The sequence below is a fragment of the Monopterus albus genome, unplaced genomic scaffold, assembly GCF_001952655.1.
Source record: "Monopterus albus unplaced genomic scaffold, M_albus_1.0 scaffold18.1, whole genome shotgun sequence".
In the NCBI taxonomy this organism is placed as follows: Eukaryota; Metazoa; Chordata; class Actinopteri; order Synbranchiformes; family Synbranchidae; genus Monopterus; species Monopterus albus.
The window spans coordinates 8,768,144-8,776,225 of record NW_018127898.1 but is presented as its reverse complement, the minus strand read 5'-3'; positions in this window follow the sequence as shown (position 1 = coordinate 8,776,225).

Here is an 8,082-nt window from a genome sequence, read left to right as displayed (position 1 = left end):
AATTGTTTTAGATACACACCACGAAAACAACAGCCACACACCTTGACTTTTCCTCATGTTTTGGCTAACGTTATAGCCAGCTGCAAAGAGAGACGTCTCGGTTGACGTTTCGGTGGAGGAGGGGGCGAGCCAACTAAGTGATGATATTGTATAGCAATTCTGGGTTCTGGGCTGCTTCCGGGCTGCTTGGGCAGCCTGGGGGTTGGAAGATCTCTGGACCCGTAATGTTAATTCTTGCCTGTGACTCTTTGAATAAACCAGCACGGTTATATTTTTTATATACTCAAGTGGTCTGAGTCGTCCCTCTGAGTTCCTGGTTTGAAAGAACCGGACGAGGCTTTATAATAGAATAGAGCCTATAGTGGGCAGCCTTCTGCCTAAACCGGTTGGGGTGAGTGGATAGAGGATCAGTTTTTGAAACAAAAAAGTGATGCTGGAGACAACGCTGCAACAGCAAAAGCTTCAAACCATGTGGTGAGCAAATATGACCCTGAGTACATTTAATGCATACACTGAATACATTAGTTTGACTTGGTGGTACTTGGTGGTCCAAAACTGGGCCTTCATTTACAAAAAGGTTGAGAGCCCCTGGTGTAGGCCTTTCACTGATATTACCTATTGAAGCAAAGGGTAGTCTCATCGGACCTGAAAAATAAACTTGACTAGGATTCTAGTCTGTGAGGCTGCTGGTTATGGTGGTGCTTTGAATAGTAGCATGCTCAGTCGTGTAAATAGTAAATGGTCTTATACTTGTATAGCGCCTTTCTATGCTTTTACAGCACACTCAAAGCGCTTTCACATTATTCGGCCATTCACCCATTCGCACTCCCAAGCACTCACGCATTCACACACCGGTGACATCACCGGGAGCACTGGGGGTTCGGTCTTGCTCAAGGACACCTCGACATGTTGACTGGACAAGCCGGGTGTGTTAGCAGAAGGTGATGCTTAGCACAAAGCATACAGTGCTACAGAGAGCAATGGGAATAGTTTTACTCACAAACCAAAGTATTGGATGAAATTCAAAAACTCTAACAACAACTAGGTGTGTAGATTTTTAGATAAATAAATGTGTTGCTCTTATAAAAGTCAAAGATGAAAACATGATCTGAAAGTTCAGATCCCCGGTTAACCTTCCTAGTGGTCTGAAACAAGTGTATGGTGGCACCATGATCGTCTGTAGTCAGGCCTGTGGGCTGTTGATGCTTCTATTTCTGAAGTCATTTCTTTGCACTCTGACTTAAAGGTCAGGACAAGCAATAAAGCAGCAAGTATCCTGTCAGTTAGAAGAGCAGGTGTGACGTGTAATTTTACCCAGACAGAGGCCTAGCAGGACCAGGACTGACTTAACATCAGTGGTTACAAATGAACCCAGAGTCCTCACTCAAAACCATATGTTTTTTATAAAATGCTGCAATGGAGATTCTGCATAGTGTCACACTGAAATTTTGATCCTTTGAACACATTTTTGTCTCTTCTGACATTAAATGAATGCTAAATGCGAGCCAAATCTTTGAATGCCAAAGGCGCATACTGTAAGTGCTTATTTATTTGACCCTTGCATGGTCTTGTTAGCTTTGTTTGTGTTTTGTTTATGACCCCAGTGGAGCCATAACTCACAAGGGTCCATCCTGCCATGGCTCATCCCTCTCTGCTGAACTCTTCTCAGAGCAAAGTTTCCTGGGTCGGATTACGTGAACCCCTGTGGCCCCCTTTTCGACAGATTTATTTGCTGACAGCTAATTTATCCATTATTCAGATTCCAATTTATAGGCTTCACTCAGCAGGATGGCGACAACAGAACAAGGAAGGAGGGAAAGAAAGGGAAAAACAAGCTGTCATTCCTTTGTAGCACCACATCTCTCACTGGATCCAAAGGATTTATCTCTATCCTTGTGCAGAGCATATCAGTGCTCATGTTCAGAGTCTGAGCAGAGTGTGGTGCATAATAACACCTATAGTATAGCACTGTCACAAAAGGCTGAGTGCATGAACATAGAAAACTCACAGCCAGGTTCAGGTTTTTGGCACAGAGACAATATGCAGGCTCTGTCACTGTCTGAGTGGCACTTTTTACAGAGTCTTTATTAAAACCTGATAGAGGACATGCATTACACATCATGATGTTTCCAACCCATACAGTGTTGCTGATATCAGCATCTGAGCGTCTCAGTATAAGACTAATAGAATGAAACCTTTGGTGATGAGTAACATAACCAGATTGCCACTATTCATATACTTCAAGTGCCCATTTCATAGGATCTTTAACATCTTGGCAACCTTCTTTGAGAGCATTGCATCAACAGTGAAGTAGCAGGTGTAGTGATACCATTTTATAGGCCTTTTATATTTTTGGTCACCTCTTAACCATAGGTGTAGTGCTGCCAGAGTGCATCAGAATAACTGTCCGGCACCTTTTTCTTCAAAAAAAATGAATATTTACTTAATACTGTTAAAATTCATAATGTCCTGCCAGAGGACCATTAAAAACAGTGGGGAGGTTGTTTTGCCCATCACAAGTTTCATCATAAACAGGGGGAATGGGTGTTCACCTGTCAGAAGGATTGAACAGTTTCAAGTGAGACATGTTTTTGTGACATGTTTGTTTTCAGTTGTTCTAACAAAGTGGTCTCTCTTATTCTTTCACACTTTTTATACCTTCAACAGGACTGAAGGACTAGAAATCTATAACCACAGCACTGGGAAACTGTAGTGAGACCACATCCATCCATCCATCCATTATCTATACTGTTTATTCCTAAATAGGATTGCAGGGGAGCTGGAGCCAATCCCAGCTGACATTGGGTGAGAGGCGGAGTACACCCTGGACAGGTTGCCAGTCTTGAAACAGCGTTATAATCTGAAACAAAAGGGATCAGCCTCTGACGAGTATAACAGAGATTTGAAATGCTGTCAACGTTTTTTCCACTATAAGCAAGTGCACTGGAAAGGAGCTGTCCAAGTTTATGAGGATGTTACCGTGTATTGCCTTGGAGACACTACTGTATTTTTTCATACTATTTTACTGATGTATATGTGTATATTTAGAAAGGTATAGAAACAGGCAGGTGTATTTTACTTCAACAGGACTGAGTTCATTTGTAATACATGAACAGGAAGAAACAGGTGGGGGCAGAGGGCTTGTTTTCAGGAGTGGGTAAGAGTGGGGGTGCAGTATGGGGTAAAGGGTAGGATGGGGCAAGGGGGGATGAGGAGTAGGAAAGGTAGGAAAGGGAAAGGATGGGGTGGGGGTTTCAGGAGGAAGGATGTTCTGGTGCCCTTCCTTTCTTCTTTCCCTCTTCGTCTTTGTCTTCTTTTCTTTTTTTGTTCATTTCATTTTTCTTTCTCCTCACCTGCTCATGTTCTTTGTCCTTCATCTTTTCTTTCCCATCTTTCTCTCTCATTTTTCTTTCTCCTCCTTATCATGTTTTCTTTCATTTCCTTCTCATCCTCCTTGTCTTTCTCTTCCATGTCTTCTCTTCCTGCTCCTTTTGTTGTTCTCCAACAGCTCCTGTGTTTTGTGGACCACTCCGGAAAAGAGAGAAATCTTTTATTCCACATCCAAAAATGAATTCTCAGTTCATCCAAAACAAGCAGTTAGAATCCAAGAAGCTGTGGTGTTGTACCTGCAGCTCTTTGTTCTCGGAGGTGAGGAGGCTGATCTGTTCATCAGTCTGGTTCACTTCCTTCCTCCATGCCTCCTCCTTTCTGAGCTGTTCCTCACACAGCAGTTTCATACAAAACATTATAATTTTGTTTAATAAGTTCAAGAAAAACAGAAACAGAAATAATATTTTTTACTTTTGAAAAAAAATGGTTCCACATCCAAAAATGAATTCTCAGTTCATCCAAAACAAGCAGTTAGAATCCAAGAAGCTGTGGTGTTGTACCTGCAGTTCTTTGTTCTCGGAGGTGAGGAGGCTGATCTGTTCATCAAAATGTTGGTTTATGTTGGAATGTGTAAGTAAAAAGGTTTGTTAGACATCTATTTATTTTTGATTATTTATTGGAAACTGAGCTGGAGATGAAGTTGGAGTGAATTACTAATGTTCATACTGGTTGCCAAGAACTGATTACAACACATAACTCAATGTAGAAAGGTGTACAGTATGGTGTTTTTACATGGTTGTTTATATATGAGATAAATACCACGAGGTACAACATTTTAACTGATGAGCTTTAGATGCACAGAGCCAGGTTAGCGGATGTTTCCCCCTTTTTCCAGTGTTTATCTAATCTAATCGATTCCTGGCTCCAGTGCCACTCATTATACTCAGACGCTGGGATTGATCTTTCTCAGCTAACCGCTAAACAGGAAAGGGAAACATATTTCCTTGATGTCGAACAATTCCTTTAATGATCCCCTGGTCTTTCTGTTGACCTCACTTGTCAACATGTTGTCTCACAATTTCTGTGGGCGTAGCGGGTATTGTAGCCTCAAGGGGAGTTCATCAGCTTGGATTCATTAACTGAGGCTGCAAAATACTCCAGTTCTTAACTTGGCTTTTGCCAAGAATAAATTTTGCTACTGGATATTTTCACCTCCAAGCCCAAGGTTAGCTTTAAAAGGCATACACACACACACACACACACACACACACACACACACAACTTTAAGCCTTTCAAAGTCAAAGGATTCATTTGGCCATGTCAAACTTGTTAATCCATAGATTATATTGTCATTCCCCATTGAGTCTGCACATCTGAGAGTTCTACAAGTTAACAATGTCATGTACTAAATGAAATGCTGGTGAAATTAAAGTGTTCTTTTTCAAATGATGCCCCCCAAGGGCTCCACTTTGAGAACCACTGGAGGAAGGAATTAGAAACTCAGCGTGATACAAGCCATAATTGAAAGACTTCACTTAGGCATCATTTTCAGCAGCTGAAAGAAAAACATGCTTAAACTAAAGCCTAATTATGAAAAATCACTCTGCCACGTCAGTCGTCTTAATAAAGTGAACACTATCCTCTAATGTCCATACAGTATATTAATGCTATTTTCTTTTAAAGGACAGAAATGTGTGTATGTATTGTGTGTGAGGGTCAGAGATACATTTGTACATATTGTTTGACGGGACCTATATTGACCACTGGCATTATTTATCCCAGGACAGCATGAGGTAAGCTCACGTCTTTAGTAACAGTGGATTCATTACAGTTTAGATGTCACTATTTTAATATATACTACCTCCACCTTGCTTGTTAATGTATGTGCCATGACGTATCACTAGTAAATCAAGTCCTGCACATACAGTAAGATATACTGGTCTATAGATGCCTGGGCTGTGTGTGACAGGCTTGGTGATTTAGAACACAACACGGTCTATTGTTGTGTTCACTGAACTGTGCTCGTGGCTCATGATTTTTTTCTAGCCATCCACGACATGTTCTCAAAAGCTACATTTCAACTTTATGTTCTTTCAGCTGAGAGTCAAATCAATACAGTTTAAGTGGCCAACTCATGAGAGTCTATTTCAATTAGCTGGTGTAAAGGGCTCACATGCAAAAAGCATTATATGTATTTATTGTGTTTAGTGTAAAGAGTTCAAATTAACAGCACAATCTGTTTCTTATCTATTTATGGCTTTAAGCTGTCAAACTTATCTGAACGACAGACCTGAAGAATTATTAGTACTACTAGCATTTGTTTGGACAGATAGCAGAGGCTCAGACAGACACTCCTGTGTCCCTCTTCAATGTGGTCTAACAATCTATTATCATCATTTAAACCATTCAACCAACCTGCCTCCTCGCCTGCAGGGTGCATAAAAGCAATCCCACTCAACAGCAGGATCACCACACACACACAATTGCTGTAATTGTACCTTTATTAGTCTCCCATTCACACTTTCTACAAGCAGACACAAAGAGCATCTCTGGAAATGGCCTCTAAAAGCACGGGGCTGTTATAAACAAGACCCTTCAGTGCCATTAGACTGAGTGGCTGGGGGAAGCAGGCAGGCACTATGCTGCCAACATGGTAAGTAAAGTCAATTAGTGTGCTTCATTAGAGTGTAGTAAAGTTGCTGAAAGGCCATAACCTGGTGAATAATGGTAATGTTTATTGTTTTTGATGGATATTTTAGTGTGAACATTAATGAAATTTAAGTGTGGTCTCTGCTTACATGTGATCAAAGCAGAAAACTTTGGTAAATATATCTTTTTCTGATATTGTATGACTTGGGACAGCTAATGATGCTTATAAAGAACTGAACGGAAAGTGGTGTTTGAGGCAGCACAAAACACAAAACAGAAAAGGGGAAACCCTACCAGCATTTACTGTACCTTGGTGAATCATTTGCCTTGGTGAATGTATTTAAAGAAAGAAACCAGCTTCCTGCAACCTATGAAAATAAAACAAATTCTTATAACTGACACCGAGTTTGTGTGACAGGATGTAAGTTCTCACTGAACCATTCTGTCCGTCAGAAAAAAAGTAGTTTTGAAAGGCAAAGTCTTCCTAGTGAACACAAACAATTGATTACAAGGAATTCTGAAATACTGTACTTCACTTGAAAATGTTTGATTTCGTGACACTTTGCAGTTTTACAATACTACATTTCAGATGGAAATGTAGCCATTTTTTACCCCCTACATTTATTTGGCAGCTGTAGTTACGGGTGAAGATTTTATAATTAATAAAGAGCATATAAATCATAATCTATTCTTATACAATAAATTAAAGTACCAGTATATAAAATGAGTAATATTTGCTCTGCCACAGACTCAACTCAAAAATGCAATGTAAGTGTTGCCTCATCAATAATAATAATAACAATTGTAATGCTTTACTATAATGTACTATATAATGTATACTTTAAAAACATTAGATAATAATTTACACTTTAAAAGCATCAGATAATTCCTAACTACTTTGCAATCAATCAATCGATCTTGATTGTCATCAAAAGAGGGAACATTTTGCAGCCAGGTGAATACAGACAGACAACAGCAATTAAATCAAGCAACATTATCATTCACACAGAAAATCAAAAGCAAAAAAAAAAAAACAGATTAACAGCTGGGACATTTGCAAAATTAATTTCAGCTGCCACTGATTAAAAAAAAGTCTACCCTTGCTGGACAAGCTAGGATTTCCAAACCACACCACAGTGCAGAAAGATTCAATAAAACTAGGATACAACAGAGTCATCATGGCTCAACAAACATTAAAAGAATTCACTTTTCTTAAAAAGTATAAGGTCTGTTGTGTTCCTTTCCTATAAACCATGTCAACATGTTGGTCAAATTTCAGTTTGCTGTGTGTATCATTGTCCCATGATATTTAACTGTCCACCAGGACAATTTCAGAGTTTGCATGACTGTTACTTATTTTGCTTGATTCTGAATGATCGAGTTCTTTGTATAATAACACTTCTTTTTAAAATATGCCTGTGCTTCATTTATTAAGTCTGAGAAGCTATGACACAAACAGAATGACTAGATCAAAGCACTCTTCCACTTCCTGCCTCCCTTTTCTGGAGCCTGGACATCAGAATAATTCAATCTCTACCTTTTTTTCATTGGCCATTTCAGAACATTACATAGTATTTCTCACTCTGCCCACTTTGCTAAGCAGTTCTTGTGAAGTCTGTCTCGAGGCCTCCTGTGGTGGAGCCTCCCTGCTGCCTCCGGTTTTAGGTGTGCTTGGTATTTTTGAAGTGGGGGAAAATAAATGTAAGCCCGCCCTAGTCTGCAAACACAGTAAACAACATCCCACTCATTGCTGGGGTTTGCCATTTTGTCAATGGAGTTCAGAATGTTTGACCTTTCTGCCTTCCAAAAAGTGGAACTTGACTTTGAAACCAGCCCCGACCTCATCCAGGCCCAGAAGTTTGCCAACAAAGACACTTTCAAATCTATCAGGAAATGTTCCTCACCTTGTTTATTTCTTAACAAATATTGTGTGCCTTGGAATTCACCACAAGATAGAAGCTACTTTTTACAAGCAGCATTTTCTAGATCACTGTGATAAAAACATTTTCTCCCCGAGACACATGGGAGTTGATCTGATGTCTGTGGTTTTTGAAGAGGCGTGATTAAATGTGTCACGCCTACAGCTGAGCAGCAAAAGCAGCA